This window comes from Triturus cristatus, chromosome 8 (genome assembly GCF_964204655.1).
Source record: "Triturus cristatus chromosome 8, aTriCri1.1, whole genome shotgun sequence".
Lineage (NCBI taxonomy): Eukaryota > Metazoa > Chordata > Amphibia > Caudata > Salamandridae > Triturus > Triturus cristatus.
In genome coordinates, this window is record NC_140591.1 from 1,517,255,293 (window position 1) to 1,517,279,639 (window position 24,347).

The 24,347-nt window shown below is 44.0% G+C and overlaps 1 long non-coding RNA gene across 1 annotated transcript in view; it reads left to right on the forward strand.

Annotated features, from left to right (window-relative positions):
• LOC146806026 (uncharacterized) overlaps positions 1–24,347 on the forward strand; it is a 50,139-nt gene that overhangs the window by 14,884 nt on the left and 10,908 nt on the right. Inside the window, exon 2 of the long non-coding RNA XR_014967546.1 lies at positions 22,944–23,064. This is a non-coding gene — a long non-coding RNA (uncharacterized LOC146806026). The remainder of the gene's footprint in view (positions 1–22,943; positions 23,065–24,347) is intronic.

The following is a 24,347-nucleotide window of genomic DNA, read 5'->3' on the forward strand; positions in this document are numbered from 1 at the left end:
TAGTAGCACAGCAGTGCCTCCTTCTGGCAGAGTTCTTCACATGTCCAGCAGTCTACTGAGTTGGTAGGGCCAGAGGTCCAGTACATATACCCAGTTGTGCCTTTGAAGGGGGGTGACTTCAAAGAAGAGTCTTTTGAAGTTCACAGAGGTCTTTTCTTCCTGCCCTGGCTCCAGACTTACTACAGTGGGATATGCAGCCCTTTGTGTGGGGACAGAACATGTACAATTCAGGTGTGTCAGCTCCTCCGACCCATCAGATGTGGATGAACCATCAGTCATACCTAAGCTAATTTTGTGTGTGACTATAGAGGGAATGCACAAAGTACAGTTATCGCCTACCCCAGATGTGTATTGGAGACAGACTGCAGGCGTACAGGGCTATGAGCATAAAAATGGCATCTTTTCAAAAGTGGCATTATTAAAAGGCTAATGATAAATTGACTTTACCAGTAAAGAAAATGTATCATTACCATTCCAATTATATGAAGCAAGACAGATCTACTCCTTCTCAATCAGGAATTACAGCTTAAAAGTTTAATAAGGAACTCCCAATGTTAACCGATGAACTAAGTAGGCCTCGCTGTAGTGAAAAACGAATTTGGGTATTCTTCAAAACTAGGACATGCAAAACGTAAAAGTACAGGTCCTGCCTTTTAAATGCACAGCACACTGCCCTATGGGCTACATAGGACCTACCTTTGCGGTGAATTATATGTAATAAAAGTGTGGTTTAAGGCTTTGCAAGGGATTTTAAATGCAAAGTTGACATGGCAGTGTAAACTGCACACTATAAGCTCTGCAGTGGCAGGCAAGACAGGTTTAAAGTGCTATTTGTAGGGGTGGCACAATCAGTGCTGCAGGCCCACTATTAGCATTTAATTAAAAGCCCTGGGCACATGGAAGGCACTGTACTAGGGACTTATAGGCAAATCAAAGATGCCAATTTTGGATAAGTCAATCAAGCCATGTTTAGGGGAGACAGCATATGCACTTTAGCACTCTTTTGCAGTGGCAACATGCTCAGAGTCCTAAGGCCAACAAAAACAATTAAGCAAAATTGGAGGCACTGTCACGACACGGAGACGGATTTGAGGGGACACAACCATACCAAGAACATCACCCACACAGACGGATGCCATGACTGTCATAGTTGCTCGCAGGTAAGGTGGGTAACCCCACCCTACGGGACACTAGGGGGAATCAGGGAAGTTGACAGTTCCACATAAGACTGAACCCTTTTGTAGTTGTTCCTTATCTTTTAAGTTCGACAACTATCTTTTGGCTTCTCATTACGGCCCTTTCCATAGACTCTACACCATCTTCATCATGGAGTTTTAGAATCATTGATAGTAAGTTAGGAGCCGGGTCTCTAACGTCTCTGCGAAGCAGGCAGTGTAAGCACCGCATTGTTGTATCTGACAGGCAATAAGGCAAAACATTCAGGGGATTCCACCCTAAGGGTGACAGGTCTAACAGTGAAGATGTCATCTGGCAGGGGACCTTGGCTGAGGGTTTGATGTGGCCAGCTTAATGAGTCCAGGCTACAATGCAGCACTTCCCCAAAGCAATTTTTCTGGCCAAGTTAACTGGTTGGTAAAACCTGATCCGGTGTTCCGGCACCCAGAAAATTTGGTGGATGACTACATGGCCAAACCTGATAACGGGAATGACACCCCACATGGGAATTCCACTCCAACCAACTTGAAATCACAGCCTACATATTGTTGCAAAGAGATACCATCAATGTGGTGTTATCTGACCTAAGTAGCAGACGCAGTGTTGGGAGTAGGGCTTTATGGGGGCCTGGAACCTGCACAACTTGTCCTCTTAAACTGGTTGCCAGGACTGATTGTGTCCTACTAAATATTTATGATTGTCGATTTGCCAAGTTGCCAGGATTGAAAGATGGAATATCACGCACCCTTTGGACTTCGGTGACATCATTGGTTTGACTCCTTCTCATATAATTAACTCTTCACCAGCTTCCTTTTTGCTGATAAATACCACGGGGAAGGGCAAGGAATGAAAACTATTGAAAGTAGATCGGATGTTCAGAACCCTGGAACTTTCTGTTCCTGCCATTTACCAGCCTGCTGAGGGGGCACTGCATGGCATCTTCTACAGCCATCAATGTAGCCAGCTTCAATCTTGTCTTCATGCACCAGCTGGACTGGCAGAGTGCAGAACATCAATAATGAATTACTCACAATATAATGACCTTGTTAAGGTGGACTAAAATCTTCCCTACCTTTAGTCTGTAGAAGTTCTCTGTAGTATCTACTCTAAATCAAACATGCTCTGCCTAGCTACCAATAATCTTCATCACATTTCAACGGCTAGTTGGTTGCCTAGTTCTGGCCTTGGATTCCCACTCACAAAGTAAGGACAGTGGTAGGTAAGAGGAACACAACTATGATAAAGTGAATTCAAAGCACACTGACCAAAAAACCTTTATCCCAACAAGGAGGTCTGCAGGCTAAATATTTGTCACTTTTAGATAATAATTTGAGCTAATATAAAACAAAATTGTACATTTAGCTCCAAGTAGAACACTCTGAACCAAGATCTAGATGAAATGCTGCAATGGACCATATTTTCCTTTCATGCCCATAAATATATGTTTATATTTTAATCCCACATTTGGAGATAATTTCATATATTTCCAAATCCTTTCATTATGAAAATGCAAGTCTAAAATCGTGCTATTAAATGCAACAAAGTATTTTTTCAAATATTACTCTTTATCATATGAGTAAGGAAATGAAGGTAGCGACCACACACTAAGTGGCAAGTCAAAATTGTTGCATTTAATAGCACCATTTTCATAATGAAAGGATTTGGAAATATGTGAAATTATCTCCAAATGTGGGATTAAAATATAAACATATAATTATGGGCATGAAAGGAAAATATGGTCCATTGCAGCATTTCAAAATATGGTAAAGCGCATATTCACCACAAATATATGCGTGCAACAATTGCCTAACATTGAAGCAAACCAATAAACAGCAATGGGGCCGAAAAATAAGATTTTTTGTCCACGTAAGTACAACTGTGGTGTACAGAAAAGGCTTCACTATTCTAAATTCTGTTTCTTGGCTCATAGTATCAACATAAGTAGTTCCCTTTATTGAATGTTTGAGGTCAGGGGAGGAAAAAAGTTGAGTGTTAGCGGGCATTTATATAAATAATGTTTGGGTTGCCCACACTTTCCCAATGTACATAGAGTAGGCTTTGGGTCAAGCTATCAGGTTTACAGTGTTCTTATTGGTTCACATATATCCTTTTTTTTTATTTTTTTTATTGTATTTATTGACTGCAAACAAGGCACAGTAATGTACATATCCGTGCGCCACCAACCAGGGGCTCGCCACCTCTTCTCATATATCCAGCCAACTGTATCGGCTATCCCACATCCCGGAGGTCGGGCATCGCCGTGCATAACTGGTTCAATACCCACTGCTTACCAAGTGTCCCCCCACATCGACGCTCGTCTGTGGGGCAGTCCCCCTGTCGGCGGCCAGGCTCTAGTGTGTTCCTCCCTCAGAACGTAGGGCACAGTCACGTGTTTGTGGCCGTAAACTCCAAACCCCCTCCCCCCTCCCACGGTTCCCCCTAACTCCCCCTACCCACCCACCCCAGCTAAACAATTGAGGTCCTAAGTCAGTCGCAGCCCCATTCGCTTCCCGCACTCAGCCTCCACTCATCTTCCGCCCGAGTGGCACCCCAGCACATTCCGTCGTCTCCTCCCTGATCGCCGCCGATGGGTCATCTTGCGTCCCCCACACAAACACCCCCCCCCGGGAGCTTCCTCTTCTGCCATCTCCGAGACGGGACCCCCATCAGAGCCCCCCGCTGCAGTCTCCCGCCTGCCCAGATAATCTACGTATAGATCCCAGAAGTTTTTTGGCCGGCTACGCGGTGGCAACAACTCACTGAACCTCTCCGCTTGGGTGCAGCAATATAGCACATCGCGCTTCCACTGCTCCACCGTGGGCAAGGGACCCCGCATCCAGCACATTGCAACTCGTCGTTTCGCAACCAGCATCCCCATATCCACCAGGCGTCGGGCCGCCTTCGGCACCACCTTGGAATGCCCCAACAACGCCACTACCGGGTCCGGGGCCAACTCCACCCCCGTCACCTCCACTATCTGTTGGTATACCGCCTCCCAGTAGTTGTATATGCCCGGGCATTGCCACGCTAGATGCAGGAAGTCCGCCGTCGGGTGTTTGCACCGTTCACATACAGGGTCTTCCCGCAGCCCATATCTATGTAAGCGCTCCGGCGTGTAGTAATACCTGTTGAGGAACTTGAAATGGACAAGCCGATGCCTGCCATGCAGAGAGATGCGTCTGATCCCTGTGCAGCAGTATGCCCACATAGCATCGTCAATTGTAACATCTAAGTCTCTTTGCCAGTCCAATCTGCATTTTGCGAACTCATGGACCCTCTGAGATTGCGCCATTCGGTACAGCTTAGAGATCAACCCTTGGGGGTTGTCATTCTTAATTATGTACGTCAGTTCCTGAACCTCCGCTGGCTCCGCCATGTCACACCCCAACAATTGCTTCCAGGCATGCCTGACTCTGTGATATTGAAAACGTTGCAACTGCGTGCCCCCTCCGCCCGAGGCTGCCACCGCCTCCCATGTCTTGACCTGTCCGTCAGCAAACATGTCACCCATGGTGTGCACACCTATCTCTTTGAGCGATCGCAGCACTCCATCCTCATTACAAGGGGCCAGCCATACCGCACAAACAATTGGCATTGCCGGTGAATAAAGCTGCGCCCCCGACTCGCGTTGTAGTATACAGTTCCAGGCATGCCTAGTGGAGTTCAAGGAATCGAGGAACCCCGTGCGTCGGTCCGGGTGTCCAAAAATGACCGTGGGGAGCGGCTGCGGCGCCGCAAACAATGTCTCTAACTTGAGATACGGGACAGTCTCACCACCATGTATCCAGCTATGCGCCTGAGCCCCCTGCGCCACCCGATAGTACAGCTCCATATCGGGTGCTCCCAGGCCGCCCATCTGGTAAGGCAGCGTCAGTACCCTCCAGCTGGTCCGCGCCTGCCTGCCAGCCCACGCCAGCCTCAGCATTGACGCCTGGAGCCGCGCGAAGAAAGCACGGGACAGCACCATGGGGATGTTCGCAAACAGAAACAGAAACCGAGGGAGCACCACCATCTTCATGATGGATATGCGCCCCAGTAACGAAAGGGGCAGCTTGATCCAAGTCTCCACGTCGTCCTCCAGTTTACTGATGGCCCTTCCGTAATTCTCAGACAGCACCACCTCCGAGTCCCTATGGAGCTGGATCCCCAGGTATCGGACCGGCTCCTCAGACCATTGCAACGGGTATTCCATGTCAAAAGGGGTCGTGACCGGTGTCAGCGGAAACACGATAGACTTGTCCCAGTTGACCTTCAGCCCGGAGAGCGCTCCAAATTGAACCACCTCCCTCAACATTGGGGCCAGGTTATTTTCTGGGTCCCTGACATACAGCAGGGTATCATCTGCGTACGTGGATACCGTTATCTTGTAAGTTGGAAAATTAATGCCTCGTAGGCTGTGGTATTCACGCATAGCGCACGCCAGCGGTTCTGCTACCAAGGCGTACAAAAGGGGCGACAGGGGGCAGCCCTGCCTCGTGCCTCTCGAGATTGTTATCGGTTCCGTGACTCGATCGCCCAATCGTATTCTCGCCTTGGGGCCACTATACAGCACTCCTATCATTTGGAGGAAGACCGGGCCCAGCCCCATTCTTGTCAGGACCTGCCGCATGAATGGCCACTCGACAGAGTCGAAGGCCTTTTCCATGTCGAGGAAGACAGCAAGCGCGAGCGCGTCTGGGCGGACATGTTGCATGACGCCAAACACCGTCCGCAAGTTGTATGTGAGGTTCCTGCCCGGAACGAACCCCGCCTGCTCTGGGGCAACCAGTTCAGGAGCGAGAAGGGCCAGACGCGTGGCCAGGACCTTGGCATATAATTTCGCATCCACGTTGAGCAGCGATAACGGCCTATAGGAGCTGCACTCATCGGGTGGTTTGCCCGGTTTCGGTATAGCGACCAAGAGCGCCTCGCGCATGGACGGCGGCATATGTCCTTTAACACACATATCGTCGAACAGCGTCGACACGTGTGGCAAAAGCTGGTCTATAAAAGCGCGGTAGAACGCAACAGTGAGGCCATCAGCTCCCGGGGCGCTCTGCGCCTTCATGCCCGCAAGGGCCTCTAGAATTTCGTCCCTCTCGATGGGCAGGGATAGAAACTCCCTGTGCTCGCTCGCTAGGAACGGCAACTTTATATAGTCCAGATAGTCCCCTATGCTGTCTTCCATCCCGGTTTGCTGAGAAGCATAGAGCCCGGCGTAGTACGACCGAAATCGCTCCACCACGTCTTCCTCCGCCGTGAGCAGCGAGCCATCCCCAGACTTGATCTGCGTGACGGCGGCTCTGCGTCTACGGGCCTTGAGCAGATTAGCTAACACCGACCCCGGTCTGTCGCCCTCACCATATACCCTGGCCGTAGCATACTTCCCCAGATGTAGCACCTCTACATCAGCAGTCTCGTGGTACTCCGCCAGGAGAGTTTTTATCTCCTCAGTAACGTCCTCTCCGCCCGTCTCTCGCAGTCTGGTCTCCAGAGCAGTCAGACCGCGCTCCTGCGTCGCAAGGCGCTGCCGGATATCTCGGAGAACCCCCGAGTGTTTGGCCATCGACACTCCTCGGATGTAGACCTTAAAGGTCTCCCAGACAGTCTGGAAATCCTCCACAGAGCCCAAATTGGTGTCAAAGAATAGCTCGATCGCAGCCGCCAGCTCCTCCTTAAAGAGGGGATCCAGCAGCGAGTAAGGGGGAAATCGCCAAAGAAACGGCGGGGGGACCTTTCTGGGCGCCGCCAGGGAGATCAGTATCGGCGAATGGTCGGAAAGCGTGCGCGGGAGCACCGTGCACTCGCGTATCTGCGAGAGGAGGGACGCAGATAGTAGCCAGTAATCTATCCGCGTGTGCAGGTTATGGTATGCGGAGTAATGTGTGTAGCCCCCTATTGCCGGGTTACGAGTTCTCCACAAATCCACGAGATCCAAGCAAAGCATACCACGAGCAATCGCCTTCGCTGCCGCTGGTTGCGCTCGTTTCGGGCCGCCTGATCTATCCAGCTCCGGGTCCAACACTACATTAAAGTCGCCGCCCCAGAGCACATTCCGCGCGCCTGCATCCCCGATCGCGCCTGCCATCGCTGTGAAAAACTTCGGGCAGTCATAGTTCGGCCCATAACAATTAACCAGGAGTAAATCCATACCCTTTCCCTGGAAGCGCGTGAGCGCAAATCTGCCTGCGCTGTCTGTGGCGACGTGTTGCACTCTGTGTTCCACCCGCGTGCTAACCCAAGTCAGAACCCCTCTAGAGTGTGTAGTGAACCCCGCCGCATGTGCCTCCCGCAGCTCCCTAGTGCGTAGGATGGGGCTATTATTAGGAAGATGCGTCTCTTGCAGGAAAGCAATATCTATCTTATGCCTCTTAAGGTAGTGTACGACTTTACGGGCTTTGCGGTAATCATTCAGGCCCCTAACATTCCAAGTGAGGATTCTTAGTGTGTCGAGCCTCTCAGGCATGGCCGTTTCGGCGTTCGCCATCGCCAGCACCAGGGCGCAAATCCCTCAACGGAGCGCGTCTCAAAGCGCAGGAGCACACAAACAGATAAAACCACGCACACCAACCTAGTGACCTCAAACCCCCGTAACACAAACCCCCCCTCCCCCCCACCCACAGCAGACCCACCCCAACTTGGCCTTGCAGATTCCCATACTTGGGCACCCCATACCTCCCGCCACCCCACCCACAACTTGTGAACCCTCTGAAAGGTGTGGCTCGCACACGCGGGCGGAGGTCGCTCAGCGCTCACACACTAGTGTGGAAGCGCCTAGTACCTAACGGCCGCTGCCCGGCCCAACGAGCCACTATTGTCTCTCCCGTCCCATCCCAGCGCAATGTTACCACATCTCAGCTGCCCTTCTCATGTAGTAGGGCCCAGCAGCGCCCTCGATAACCATATAAAGGAGTGGACAAACTGGGGGAGGAGTCACTGACCATGGGCCTCCCATTCGCGTCCAGCCAGGGGGGGGGGGGCGCATCTCACATTGTACTGTACTCCATAACGACATCGTCCAACTGCTCCCCACCCGTTCTCCCCCAAGCCTACCTCCCGTCAGCCAAGCACATCATGCCAAAAATACAAACTAGGCGAGTCCTCTCCTCGGGGTCAGTCCTGTGTGTCCAGATCGCCGTCCCTCTCGTCCTCCCGTAGTGGCGTCGCTGGGCTCCGGCGCTGCTCCTTAGTCCAGTCCTTCAGCGCCTTTTGGAGTGCTTTAGGGTCGTGGAAGATGTGCGACTTGCCCTGCCGGTTGACCCGCAGCTTAGCCGGGTACAGCATTGCATAGTCAACTCCCAGTTCCCGGAGCTGCTTTTTGGCAGGGGCAAACTGGCGCCTGGCTTCCTGCACTCGGGCCGTGAAGTCCGGGTAGAGCGAGATAGGCGACCCTTCGTAGGAAAGTGTCTTCTTTTCCCGGGCAACCCTCAGCGCTGCATCTCGGTCCCTGTAGTTCAATAGTTTAGCTATAACCGGTCGGGGTGGTGCTCCCGGCGGAGGCCTGGGGCCCAGGGACCTGTGCGCTCTCTCCACCACGAACATCCCGGAGAACACATCCTTACCCAGCAGCGCTATCAGCAGCGTTTCCACGAAGTTCTCCATCCGACCCGTGGCAGTGGACTCCGGCAGGCCAGTGATTCGCAAGTTGCACCGCCGAGAACGGGCCTCTAAGTCCTCCGTTTTGTCCTGCAACACCTGCATTTGGCGCTCGAGCTTCTTGTGTTCAAGATCCAGAGTCGTCTGCGCGCCCTCCACCTCCGATATGCGACTGTCGGCTTGGTCCAGGCGCTCCGAATGCTTGTCCAGGCGCTCCCCCATTCGGTCCATTCGGTAGGAGAGCGCGTCAATCTTAGCGCCAAGGGCGGTAATGCCGCTCTGCAACCCTTTCTCCATGGACAACAAGAGCTCCCTCAAGTCCCGGTCGTCCTCCGTGGGCGCAGACGCGCCTCCCGTAGCCCCCTCCAACGGTGGCTGCGTCTTGGGGCGCCGCTGCTCGAACGACAGCTTTGACTGGGTTTTATCGGATTTGCCCATCGCGGTCCCACACACCGCTCAGCGCAACGTCGTCCGGCCTGGGCGCGCTCCAGCCGCCACGCAGCTGCGCCTCGATCGAAGGCAACCCTCCGTGGGCGTCCGGGTGGCTTGCTCACCTCCAGTCGGCACCACCAGGCATGCCAGTCGTCTGCAGCCTTCCCCGCGCCTCCGCTAGGCCGCCCGCTCTTCCTCAACTCCTCTCACTCCAAGCTCGACGCATTTGCACCCGGCCCCACACTAGAGGCACCCCAACGGTGATCTCTCCTCTCCTGCTGTCGTCTCCGCACTGTCGCAGCAGGGTTGCACCAGTCTCCCTCGCCCAGGCCGCCACTTCAACTAGGCCCGGGAATGCCCCAATGGGTCTCACTCAACGTCGCTCTGCACCAGCTGTAAACTCGACGTCCGCCACTTCTCCTGCTCGCTACGGGGTTAAAGGGTGCAGCTGACCTTCCTTGCACCGAGCGCTGCGGGGCACTCCCAGGGCCTCCCAATGCGATCTCCGCTGATCCCGCTCGCGTCTCTGCGGCACCCCGCTCACTGCGCTATCTGCTGCCTCTGCACCCGCTGCAGGTCTCCACCTCCAAGCTCTGCTGTCCGCCGCGCGGAGCCTCGGGTCCGCCCCCCGCGGCTGCCACTGGCCGTTCGTTGCACCATGTCGTCGGCCGTCCTCCTCACGCGAGGCTGGGGATCTGCGGCCTAAGACACGCCCCGGGTCTCCAGCTCCGGAAGTCGCCTCGCCACTCGATCGGGCTTAAAGTTCCGCCGGTCAACTGCCCAGCACCTCAGGATGTTCCGCTGGGGCCGACCGTTGTTCTGGGCATCGTTGGGAACAGGATTTTTGATGAATATACAGCGTGGCTCGCCGGAGCTCCGAGCTCAAGCAGCCATCTCCGTTGCGAGCTAAGCTCCGCCCCGGTTCACATATATCCTTCCAGTGCTCATGTTACTTGCATTCAGTGAATATATGAATTTCAGGGCTTTCTCAGCCTTGTATTCGACGAAACACAACAAATCTAGAACTGTTCTTTTATAATGATTTTCTATTTTTGTATGATGTGCTGAATTTTCTTGCCATGTACCCATTCCATGCTGAACACAGCCTTCAGCATTGTGCTCTAGGAGTTAGCATTTAACCAAGTCATACACCAACCCCCAAGGAAAAACAATAAACACTTTGTAAGTCTTTTGGCTAGGTGCAGCACCAGTTGGCTGCATGGAATCACTGACACAATATCATGGTAAACAATATAGTTGAAAAAAATATTTTTATCCACACTTTTGTTCTCGTATGCTTATAATTGTAATTACCAAAACCTCATGAAAAATATAATTGACACTAATATCATCCAAAAATAGTCAAATATATAAATTTTTAATATAAATTGAGTTTAAATGAGTACATGTTAAATACAGATATAAAATTGTAATATAATGTAAATTAAATATATTCCACTTATATTTAATACTATATATAGAAGTCAATCTACATAAACTAACATATGCATGTATATATATACACAAATCAAATGGATTGATGGTTTTTTGATGCTAGCCCTTGACGTCACCGCATTGTATACGAGCATAAGGCATGAAGATGGTCTAATGGCAGTAGCTCATTATTTGAACCAGAGGGATAACCTGGATAAAGAACATAATAACATGCTGCTCCATATGCTTAAATTTTGTTTAATAAATAATGTCTTCATGTTTAACAATCTACTGTACCGCCAACTTCAGGCGGTGGCTATGGGGGCCAGTTTCTCTCCAAGTTTTGCCTGCTTACATATGGGCGCTTGGGAGGAACTGTTCCTCAGAGTCAAGTACAAGGAAACGGTGGATAAATATGTGGTAGCATGGTATTGTTTCATTGACGATCTGTTTATTGTATGGAAAGGAAATGAAGAACAAGCGAAGGAGTTCATTTCTAATATCAATGTTAATGATCTCAATCTTGCCTTTACATTCACTATGAGCCAGACATCTGTAACATTTTTAGACACTGAAGTTTATATCAAGAACAACTCTATTGAAACTAGGTTGTTTCGCAAAAAAAAAGCTGGCAACACTTTATTACATTCGGGCAGTGCACATCCAGCACATTTAATAGCTAGCATCCCGTATGGGGAAATGCTCCGAATCAGACGAGTCTGCAGTAATGCATTAGATTTGGAGAATGCACAGTTGTCTAGTAAGATAAGATTCATCCAAAGAGGATACTCTAGACGCAGCATTGATAGTGCCCTCTCGAAATCAATGCAGCATACAAGACAGGAATTATTGAGTGTCTATACTACTATGGCCCTAACTGAAGAGGGAACTCAGGGAGCTAACATTACCAGTATACCTCAAGGTTCAGAGAATACTTTTAGAATTATAACTGGTTATAGCAAGCAGCACAAAGACATCTATAGGATCATCAACCATAATTGGCCCATAATTTTGAAGGATCCTATTATAGGGCCATTACTGCCTAAACGAATCTCCTTAACATTCAGTAAAGCTCTGTCAATGAGGGACCATCTAATCCTGAAATTATTGAAAAATCCACTTGGCTTCAAACTAATTCTGGCTTCTTTAGATGCAAAACCTGTAAATCCTGCACACATGGGGTAGACATATCAGGATGGGTTCAGCACTACGAAACATGAGATCAAGAAACTGCTGACCTGTAAAACAGAATATGCTATATACATACTTGAATGTCCTTGTTCCCTCAGATATGTTGGCAGCACTAAGTTGGCCGTACACAAACGGATATTGCAGCACCTAAGAGCCATATCGAATCAGGACAACACCTACCCTGTTGCTAGGCATTTCAAAGACACACACCAGAGTGATAATCGTCTCCTCAAATTCTTTGTAATTGATGCCGTTAATGCTAGCAGACGGGGGGCAATAGAGAGGTCAAACTCCGCAAACTGGAAACTCGCTATATACTGCAGCTCGATACCAAATGTCCCAAGGGTCTGAATGTTACGGAGGATTTATATACATGCTTACCATAATAGTAGGCTTTATTCTGGGTTATTTTAACATAGTTTGTCAGCTGATACTTTTTGTGATATTTCTATTGTGTGTAAACAGGATTCATGGGTGTATTCTATCAGGCTTGATAGGAATACAATCTATATATCTAATTGTTTTTATAACATTAGAGTACTAGTAAGGTCCTTAAATGATATTTCCTTTTATAATTCACATGGTTTGTTGAGCTCAGTGAGAAGTGTGCAGATAATTGTATCACAATCTCTGATGTGAAGACATCATAAATTCATCTCAGTTCACCTAGATTTTCTATATTTATTATTTTATGTGTCCAGTTGGGACTATTCTATGATATTGTCCATCTCTAATTGGGTAGCATGGCAATATTGAATACTTATATTCCAGTGAGGAAACAAACATAAAATCAATATAATAATAATAATAATAAAAAAATCATTTATTACTATAACATAAATATTTTTTAGGCACAGGGTGTTACTCACTTTTGCATTTGTTCACTCATTTTTAGCACTTTCTCCCTCCCCACATTTGGTGTTTCGATGTATTAGGCATTTTTCTGTAGTTATGGTAATCTTTTTATTATTTTTGTATCATTTCTCATTATATTGTATGAGTTTTTTGTGTACTACTAATGATTGTTAGCTATTAGCAGAACAAACCATAGGATGTGTGCATAGCTATTAGATATCTTGTTCATGTTTATAATACATGGTTTAATTGACTTTTATAATTATATCTTTATTCGTCACAAACTGGCTGATATTAGCCATAGGCATTCACGCCGACAGTATAAGTCTTTATTAGTGCCAATATGCTGCGGGAAAATTAGCAAACTTATTTTTTACCATAGTGGATAGATCAAAATCCGCCAAATCAATGTGATTATACTGTTTTTCCCTTTGGTGTGCACAATCCATTTACGCCATGGCATTTAAGCTATTTAGTTTTTTACAGTATTTTAAGAGTAAAATGCAAATATGGATTTTTAACTGACTTTTTTATATATTTATATATTGTCTAGTATTTTAATAGCGTATTTTGCACATTTCTATGCACAACTATAATTCAAAATGTTTTGATATATTTGTTATGTTTAAACCAGTTTCTGCTTATTTTGCACAATCAGCTCTGAGGCCACGCAGAAGTGGCTTGTTTATGTCTATGATCATTTTGATCACATGATTTCAGGCTGAACTCTGAACTTTTACCATCACTATTTATTGGGTCATTTTAAATACTTACGTTGTCATGTGAACAAGGCTCGTGGGAGCCGAAACGTCAAGACGACACTGCAAATAAAATAAAAGCAGCACTTAACTGAGGGTCCGTGTCCGCTTGGTCTTTGGAGTCGAGGCATTCTATTGTCATCCTCAATCGTCTCAGCGGTATTTGGAGATATATATATATATATATATATATATATATATATATATATATATATATATATGACTGTATTTATATACAAAATATAATGTAAAACAATAAATACAAATATTTAAAAAAATTATAATATCTAATTATTACTATGAGTCTCTGTCTTTCTCTCTCTCTCTCTCTCTCTCTCTCTGTATATATATATATATATATATGTGTGTGTGTGTATAAAGATAGCTATATATACATATATATCCGCAAATTCGTCAAAGTATTGGACGCACTCTCAGAGGTCAAGTTGCTACACCAAAAGTTTTAATTCTTGTTAACCGCTACGCGTTTCGACACCAGCAAAGTGTCTTGATCACACGATAATTCAGTTTCACAAAACTGCATAAATAGACAAAGAACATAGAAGAAGGACCAACAAGTGCATAAGTATGCAAAGTAACGGTGGCGGCCATATTGTTAAAGGTTAAATTTCACCTAATGACAAGTCTTTACAATTTGTGTGTCACATAAAATTGGCCATTTCAATCAGAGGCATTTATAGCCCGAAGTAATAAGATTACCAAATGCGAGGTGTCACAGGCACTCGTGTTATCAAAGGCAAGGCAATTTTAACAAAAATAGCATTAAGCTAGTGTTTGCATTTTGATCCTCCAAGTGGAGGAACTTGTACCGGACCAAGTGATCCTACAATCTGGCGTTACTCCAAGATCAATAAAGACCAGTATGTAAATTCGTAATTCTTGTATCAATTAATTGTAGCCTCATGAATATGAAATCATGTATGAAATACAACACAATTACATGATTAATATATGCAGTATACGAAAGCCCACCAGACTGTCAACAGTGTCTATTATTGAGCACGTTAATCAATCATGACCAGCTAGTTAAATAATGCATTTCCCAAGTGGGTAAACAGGTTAGTTTTTCTTTTTGCCCATTAATCCTATAACAAATATTAATGCAATAGGTTCATGGATCTTGAAATCTACATTGCATTCGAGATAGAGGAGGGCCCGTGCAACAGCCAGTGCTATGCAGCGAGACACAAATTAAAAGCATCTGACCGACAAGTGTCAATGGCCTGAAAAAGGTTTTTTTCTTCTTTTGGTTATCTCCAAGTTCATTATAAACAAGTGTTCTACCACAAAAAAACTACCAACAATTGACTTATACACGGGATTAATGTCCATTAATCCCGTGGACCAGTTGAAAGATTCTGCGTAAAGACTAACTCAATCAGTCCGCAGACTGTTTCGAATATTTGTTTTCTGGCCCTCTGCAATCATCAATTTTCCCATAAGTCACTTTGTATATATTACGCACTTTCACCACAGCACTGAGCACTATATGTCACCTTGTCACAATTATAATTCACCCTTAGTTCTTGACAGCTATTGAATGTTGGTATTCATAAATGACGTAATTTATATAAAAATTTCATTGAATACATTTTATGGTCTCTATGTGTGTCAATTTTGATTAATTATTTTTCCTACAAACAAACCAATGACGGTTTAGTTGTTTAAGAAATTTTTTATACCCGACAGAACCGACTGTTATTTTCGTATACGATTGCCCAGGTTCTGAGGGATACTGGGTTACCCCATTGTTATCACAACAAGTGTTTTACCCAGCATTTCCATGTCATTGAGACCTGAAGAGGTTGAAACGAGTAATGGGGATTTGCTTTTTGGACTCTGAAATAAATGAACAACTTTATTTACCTGAAACCGGATGGTGAGCTCTTGTTACACTTTCAGAGAAGGGAAAGTGTGTTTACTTTGGAATATTTGAGCGTTGACGTCTCTTACAAGCACTGACCCGAGACTCTGGGCATTCCTTTCCGTCAGCTTGCATTTGGAAATATTTAAATAAATAAATATACATATGTGTGTGTGTGTATATATATGTATATATATATTTGCACAACAGAACGTCAACGCCGCCGCTCCGTCTTCGTCCTGGGTGCTCACCCCGGCAGTGATGAGCCGCCGATAATCATCACAACCAAAAATGCCATGGCGTTTAGAAATGGAAAGCACTCCAAGAAATTCAAAGCATTGGTGCTTTATTCAGCGGACCCCCCCTTTCCCAAACTTTGACAGACGCGTTTTGCCGACTGGCTTTCTCAATGTCAGCTTTTCTTGTGCTCCATGAAAACATTTAAATTTTACATGTGTCACATGATTTGTGGTAGAAACCAAAGACGGACTTAGGCAATATTGTTAAAAAATGCATGGTGGCCATCTTAGAGTGGCTTATTTACAAGTGTTGTCCCTATGTTACTAAATAAGATAAAGTGCAGTTGTGCAAAATTAAAAATATAATAGCACTATATGTTCATTAAGCGCAATGCTCATAGGGGGAAAAAGATGTTAACAGAATTCATATATGAATATATATACAATATATACATCCTATATACAGAAAACACACCTATCACAGCATAGATCTCAGGCCGATACGAATAATTAAAAAAATAATGATAATTTGGATAAATATCCAATTCATTTAGGTTCGTGTCGCCGGTATGTCATCCCCTAATTTTGATTTATTACACCCAAAATGGGTATTGAAACAGCTAGTGAGAGAAATTTGATGTGGCTGAAAAAAGGGCACAAATATATTTTGCGCACTCTAGTTTATAAAACAGTAGGGAAAGTGAAGACTTTGGATGAGTTAGATTTACTGTTCTTACGCCAGTCAATGCAACAGTCTTGTACCTTGGAGGGGTTATATTTACCATTCCCACTCCGAACATAGCAACAGTAGAGATAGCATTGGATTTTGAAGGGGTAACATTTAATATTTCCACTCCAATCAGTGCAAGCGTATGGAAAGTGTTGGACTTTGGATGGGTAAAATGACTATTCTCACTCCAGTCTGTGCAACAGTAGGGAAAGTGTTGGATTTCGGACGGGTGAAATTTACTATTCCCACTCCAGTCAGCCAAACAGTAGGATCTTTTGTATCTCCTTTGCGAAAGCTCTGCTGACTGAAGTTATCAGAACCAGAGGATAGCTCTGCTGTCTCAAACCTGAGAGGGCGGAGAGAATGTAACCGGGTTCGAGTCTCAGCAGGGACAATCAACATCCTGTGATTCTGGGCAAATCACTTAATCTCCCCATGCCTAACAAAAATTAATGTGTCCATATGTAACAAAACTGGTCCTCATGTAAAGCGCTCTGATACCTGATATCATTGGGTCAAGTTCGAGCTATAAGAAAATCTTAAAAAAAAAAAAAAGAATTGACATTGTTGACTCTCTGTGAAATTTCGCTTCCAATTGAACCACTTCCAAGTAGTCTCTCTGTGGTGTCTTGCTAGACTCACCTGGAATCTGGAACATAGGTTGTGTTCCAGATTCCAAAGCAGACAGTTTGGCCCAGGCTTACAAGACGGATTGGTCTACTTTATCTCCTGAAGAAATAAACATCTTACCTACATTTCTCCATGCTGAGATGCCTCATTATTACACTGGCGACGAGGAGGGGATAATAGTCTGTAAGCCTGGAGCCCTGAAGTGTGCAGACCAAGCATCTGTCGTCTTCTCAACCTCTGAGGTTCCTGGAAGTAATTTCGGAGTATGTGTGGTAACTCCATGATCTACATGGTGAAATCCCCGCATTTGTAAGAGATCGGGTGAGACTTTTATGCATTTTCATATACTTTGTGCATTCCTTTGCACCAAGCTCGAGCGCCGATTCCGGTTCAGCTGTCTTGCACATGCGCGCACGCTGAACAACTAGAGCGTTAACATTTGGCCTTATTACGCTGTGACTTCTATACGTTCCCTAATTGAGTGTGGCAATTTTAACTCATTGGGGAACTTTTACGCAATGTAGCGGCCATTTTACCTAGTCAATATCAGTGTCACCGTCAATGCGTGTGCTTCCATCGGTGACACACGTACCCGCACAGCTGATTTAAACGTCGCTGATGCGCATAGCTCATTTAAAGCAAAACGCGCACAGCTGATTTAAACATCGCTGATGCGCACAGCTCATTTAAGCGAAACACGCACAGCTGATTTAAACATCACTGATGCGCTCAGTTCATTTAAACTGGGACGCGCACAGCTGACTTAAACATCGCTCAGTTATTAAAGACATTGCTGATGCACACAGTTTATTCTAAGTTTAAAAACAGCAGTTTCTGAAGTTTTTCTATAACAAACTATTGCATACAAATATTGTTAGTTCATGTTTCTTCTTCACTTACTAAATAACTTCATGAAAATTTTCTGATTGCAATCTACTAGTTCATATTTTATTCACATTTTTGCATTTTGTTTATCATACCTATGGAGGGTTTTAATGCTCCTGCACCATTTCCACCATCTCCTGGTGAACCTATTCTAGAATGGAAGCAATGGAAAGAAGGTTTAGAAGCATACATTGAAGCCATTGGTGGTGATGATTATACTGATAAAAGAAAATTAGGTATTATAAACAATGTCTTAGTGCAGAAGGCAGATGCATTTTAAGCCACTTGCCATCAAGTACGAACCGCACATCGTCATCTGATGATGATACTGATGTATTCGAAGAGGCCATTAAACAATTGGATAAACAATATATAAAAAAAGGTAATGCAGTGGTGTCACATCACAAATTTCTCAGCAGAGGCCAACTTGTTAATGAGTCTATAGACGTCTTTGTTAATGATTTGAGGATTTTGGCATCCAAGTGTAATTATAATACATTTCATGACCAAATGGTACATGACCAGCTAATGCACAAAGTTGTCGATGTCAAGCTTCAGGAAAAGTTGTTAGCTGCTGAGGATTTGATATTAAACAAAGCTATTGATATAGCTAATCGTCATTAAGACATGAAACTTGGTTTGAAAGAACTTGCTGAACAGAAGGTGTCTGAAGTTTATTCAATTAAAAAGTCTAATACAGAGGAAGCCACGTCTAGTAAATCAAAGGTCAAAACGCAATCCAACCAAGACAGAAAAGAATATATTTGTTTCAAATGTGGTATTCCTGGTCATCTAGCCAACGACAAAAGACGTCCTGCCATTGGTCAAGTATGCAGATACTGTAAACTAAAAGGTCATTGTACAAGGATGTGTAGAAACAAAAACAGGTTTAAAAATAGAAACATTGATCATAAAAGTCAAAATGATGAGAACGTGAAAGAAATCAGAGGTGACATTGAGGACGATGAATTTCTATTAGCTGTTTATGAGATTAACAGAAATATGAAAGATGCTCCTTTTTGCACTGTGTTAATAGGGAAAAAGAATGTGAAGGTTATGGCTGATTCCGGGGCCAGACATACTCTCATAGGAGATGAATGGTTAAAAGAGTTTCCCGATGTATGTTTATCACCTCCTGATATCAAATTGGTTGGGTATGGAAGAAAACCCATTGATGTATTAGGGTTTTTCACAACTACTCTAAATTTTAAAGGTAAATCAGTTTCCTCCAAAGTGTATGTTACATGGGAAGGCTCATGTCTTTTAGGGTGGCCTCAACAAAGAGAGCTCATGATCACTTTAGATCCCAACCATCCCGATCAGGTACTTGGGTTCTCAGATTTGATTCTTCGTGCTGGTATCGACCCAGCAGCTGAGCATTCTCATAAACACTCAGCACTTTCAATTTAACTCACAACCCTCGTTCACCGCACATTTCTACGGTTATCATCACTAATCACCACCGTTTTTTATTACGGAACATGTTCCTCATGTATAAATACATTCACTAAGTTCAACATATTTTCATTTACAGAACATCCCCAGACGAAGGCAATCATGCCAAAATGCATTGGGATTATTCAACATGGGATCATACAATGTAATTCACCAACCTAAATGCATTCTGGGAATTGAAGTTCATGAAGATTGACCTATTAAGTTACATGAATTGTGAAGCAACAAATGCATTAAAAGACATTGTTTTCTAAAGGACTGTAAGCTTTCTTGATTACAACGTCAATATTTACAAGTGAAACCTTTGTAACAAGGACTTTTTACCAGTGCCCGGGGGACATACCCCACGTCCATGGGGATGCTTTATTATTGATTCCAGGGCCAGACATACTCTCAAAGGAGATGAAGGGTTAACAGAGTTTCCCGATGTATGTTTATCACCTCCTGATCTCAAATTGGTTGGGATTGGAAGAAAACCCATTGATGTATTAGGGTTTTTCACAACTACTCTAAATTTTAAAAGTAAATCTATTTCCTCCAAAGTGTATGTTGCAAGAGAAGGCTCAAGTCTTTTAGGGTAGCCTCAACAAAGAGAGCTCATGATCACTTTAGATCCAAACCATCAGGTACTTGGGTTCTCAGATTTGATTCTTCATGTTGGTATTGACCCAGCAGCTGCGTGGGAAAAAGAGTTCCCAGTGTATTTTCATCTGCTAAATTGGGCCTTCTAAAAATGTTGTTCACAAAATCATTCTAAAACATGATGCAGTACCCAAAGTTCACAAGGTTAGGAACGTTCCCTTACATTTAAGAGAAGCAGTTAAGGGAGAGCTTGAAAGATTGTGTGATCTAGATGTAATTGAAGAAATTGAGTCATCAGAATGGTTATCCCCGTTGTTGTCGCACACAAACCTAATGGTAAAGTCAGATTGTGTGTTGACTTAAGAGATCTTAACAACAATGTATGGGTGGATAGACATCCCCTGCCAAATATTGGAGAGATGTTTACAAAACTTAAAGGTGCCTTGATATTTTCGACCCTTGATCTGTCCAGCGCTTACCATCAGATTGCCCTTCATGATGATAGCAAACATCTAACTTCTTTCATCACTTCAGAGGGGGCTTTCAGATACAAGAGAATGCCTTTTGGGTTAATATCTGTTTCTTCAGTTTTCCAAAGGTTAATGCACAATTTGTTTAAAAACTTTGAAAACGTGTTATATTACCAGGATGACATTCTGGTTTTTGCTTCTGATTAGGCCTGGGCGGTAAATTCCGTTCCGTTCGCGGAATTTGCGGAATTTGGGTAATTTCACGTTCTGCGGAGAACGCGAAATTGCCCAAAATTCTGCTTTCCGCGACTTCGCAAAATTTTTGCTTGTTCGCGTTCTCAAAATGCGTGTTCACGAGATATTTCTCCCCGAGCATGCAAACAGCGATTGTGAACAGGAAAAAAGCATCGCGAACAAGCAATTCCGCGTGTTCGCGGAATTTCTGCGTGTTCGCGGAGATTTTTTGCCGTTTCGCGGAGATTTGCGTAACGCGATTACGCAAATTCCGCCCACCCCTACTTCTGATGCTAATGAACATACTGATGTATTGCATAAAGTGTTGTGCATATTACAAGATAATGGTTTAAATTTAACAAAGGACAAATGTAAGTTTGGTGTATCATCTGTGGATTACTTAGGTCATTCAATTGACAAACATGGTATTTCTCCTAAACAAAATCTGATTAGAGCCTTTGAACAAGCACCTAACCCCCAAAATAAGGATCAGCTCAGATCCTTTTTAGGTCTTGCTGAATATTATGCAAAATTCATACCATTATTTGCTGACAAGACTGTGCACATGAGAACCTTGATGAAGAAAAACATGTCATTTTTGTGGAATGACAATTGTGTTAAGGAGTTCAAGTATTTGAAAGATTGCATTGCATCTGCACCTGCTTTAGCCACTTTTACCACTGCTTTTACCACTGCTTATGACTCTGTAATTGTTTCAGATGCCAGTAATGTTGGCTTAGGTGCTGTTTTAATGCAAAATCAAAATGGTTATTTAGTCACCATTGGCTTTGCATCCAGACAATTGAAGGGTGCTGAATGCAAATATTCTACTTTGGAAAAGGAAACCATTGCATGTTGGTGGGGTATTGAGTATTCGCGAAAATATGTTTATGGTACTGTTTTCAAAGTTAGGTCTGATCACTGTCCTTTAGTAGATTTATTCACAAGAAAAGGGTGTGGAAGAGTCACTTCGAGAATTGCCAGATGGCAATATAAATTGCAAGAGTTTCATTTCAAAGTTGAGTATATTCCTGGAGTCAAAAATATTTTAGTGGATTGTCTTTCAAGATTACCTGTGGCTGATGACAATTCTGTTGAAGAGGACAATGATTTGGAAAATGTGATCTCTATTTGTGAGGTATCCAATGGATGTATACAGAAGAAGGAGTGGAGATTAGCATGTGAAAATGATATTATCCTTAAAGAAGTTATTAAGCACGTCAATTCTTCATGGCCCAGGAAGGCATACTTACAGAAATACTCCTAGGAATATGGGTGATCTTTCTCCTTTTGAAAAAATGAGAGGGAGGAAGAGTTTGTGTAACATGAATCAGGCATGGATGAGAGATTTGTTGTGTGGTAAAGACGACGAACCTGTGTCTATTCAAGACCGTCATGAGGGAGTTGTCATCAATTCCCCTGTGAAGATCAATGATTGGGTACGAGTAAAGAAAGGTAGGATTGTTAAATCGGGTGAATCTCGGTTTTCACATCCTTTGAAAGTGGTTCGTGTTGGTCATCAGGTTGTAGAACTATCTGACGGAAATGTTTGGAGTTTATCCAAGGTGGTGAAAGTTCCTCAGTGGATGTGGTCAAGTGAAAAGACTGTTGATTCTTCTAGTACGTTGTCTCCCAACGCTTCATGCAGCAGGATGAATTGGAGGAAGTCAATGTCTTCTCACTGCGGATTTCCAAATAGCCAACGTATGCAAAGAATACATCATCGTCCTGCTTGGTACAAAGATTATCATGTGGGCTAGTGATGTTTCTCTGTATGACACTGTTGCTGTCATGTAATTCATGCATGCGTTATCTTATGTTCTGGTTTATTTATATGCATAATTGTTTTTGTATTTGTGTTGTTCATCTGTCAACAAAGGGGGATGTGTGGTGTCTTGCTAGGCTCACCTGGAATCTGGAACATAGGTTGTGTTCCAGATTCCAAGGCAGACAGTTTGGCCCAGGCTTACAAGATGGATCGGTTATCTTTATCTCCTGAAGAAATAAACATCTTACCTACATTTCTGCGTGCTGAGATGCCTCATTATTACACTCTCATCATATTAAAATAAAGGAAATGGAAATGTTACCTACACTTCGAACAACAAGGCCATGTTGAATTGCATCCCCAGATCATTTTAAATGCTTGTAAATGCTCTGGATTTTTAACTAACTTTATAGTAAAATTATTCTACCAAATGCCGAATTTGGCTGCAAAACCCTAGTGGAGAAAGCTCTGCAACACTAGTTTAGTGTTTGAAGTTTAATGTTTGCCAGTCTTTAGTAGTGAGTTTCATGTAGCCTTGTTACATGCAGAGGAGTAGGGGAAATAGATTATACCTAACCAATATAAAAAGGACTACTATGTGTGTTACAAGTACTTTTATATTCTCTTCTGTTTATTTTTCCAAGGTGGGCCGCAGGCAGAAGAATTCACGCTATGGACTTGTGCCAACCACCATGGCTACTGTCGTCGCCACTGCTTTTCTCACGAGCAGGCCATAGGCCTGAGTGGATGTCCCCGTAAATACAGGTACTGCCACACTACAGTTTTATTAATGGTGCTTGCTTCAATGAGGAGTATTGTTAGGGGCTATGGTACTAAGACTTGGAGAATTTCTGTATATGAGAACAATAGCCCAATACTGAGGTTATTATTTTGAACATCATAATCAACGAAAGACAACTTGCCTCTAAAACAAAAAAGCTGAGTATTTAGCTATGATTTAGGGACAACTTCCAATCTCCAACGAGCCATGCAATTCAAACCCATGCATTCAAAAGGGCCATTAATCATGAAACAATTATCTTATTTAGTTGCAAGTTCTTCAGTATTTAATACAAAACATGTCAAAATGAATACCATTAATCATGAAACAATTATCTTATTTAGTTGCAAGTACTTCAGTATTTAATACAAAACATGTCAGAACGAATACTCACAAAACATGTACATAATTTCTACCCATACATTAGTGTGTTTTTCTCTGGGCCTCTTCAAGAAATTGTTCTATACTCACTTAATCTCATAAACCACAGATACATATACATAGCATACACACCACACACATCCATCTTCCGGTAACATACTTCACCTATCACTCAATATCAACAGAACAAAAATGAAAATAATCCAACAGGGACCAACGTGGAGTTGTCTCCACTAATGGCTCTAGATATAATAATTAAAATAGGTACATAATTTGTAGAGAGCCTTATTAAACCTTTATAGATAAAGTATTTAACTCAATACATTTTTATATAAGTACATGGGTCCTTAGTCCTTCTATGTAAATATAGTGTTCGGTTCAATAAATTTTAGTGTCAGCACATCAATCACATATTATGGTCCTTGTATTTCTGTTCTTGGTATGCACTGAAGCACATTTCGGTGAAGACCACAATAAGGGTCACACCTTCTTCAGGCTGCTCAAATATAAAAAATCCACACTTTATAATAAGAAGTGGATTGGGGGCGGGTCCCAGAGAAGGGCCCTCAACTACTATCATATGAAAGGAATAAGGACAAAGACGGCTCGAACGTCAAACCATACAAAAATCGGTAAGGACAGAGACAGAATTCTTGATAGGATCTCCCATATTTTTAGTCCCACAGATAGAATCCAGTCCAAAGAGGAGAGCACAAGTATAAACGTGTGGGCGGCAAATGCTTCGCTCCTGGAATAGCCAGCAGTTGATGGTCGCTCAGTCTGCGATCAAAGTTGTCTTTTGTTGTTTATGGAATGCTTTGCCCCTGTATTCCTGCCTATATTAGTTTCACAGGGGCCTTCATCGTGTATTTAATAATTGTTTGCA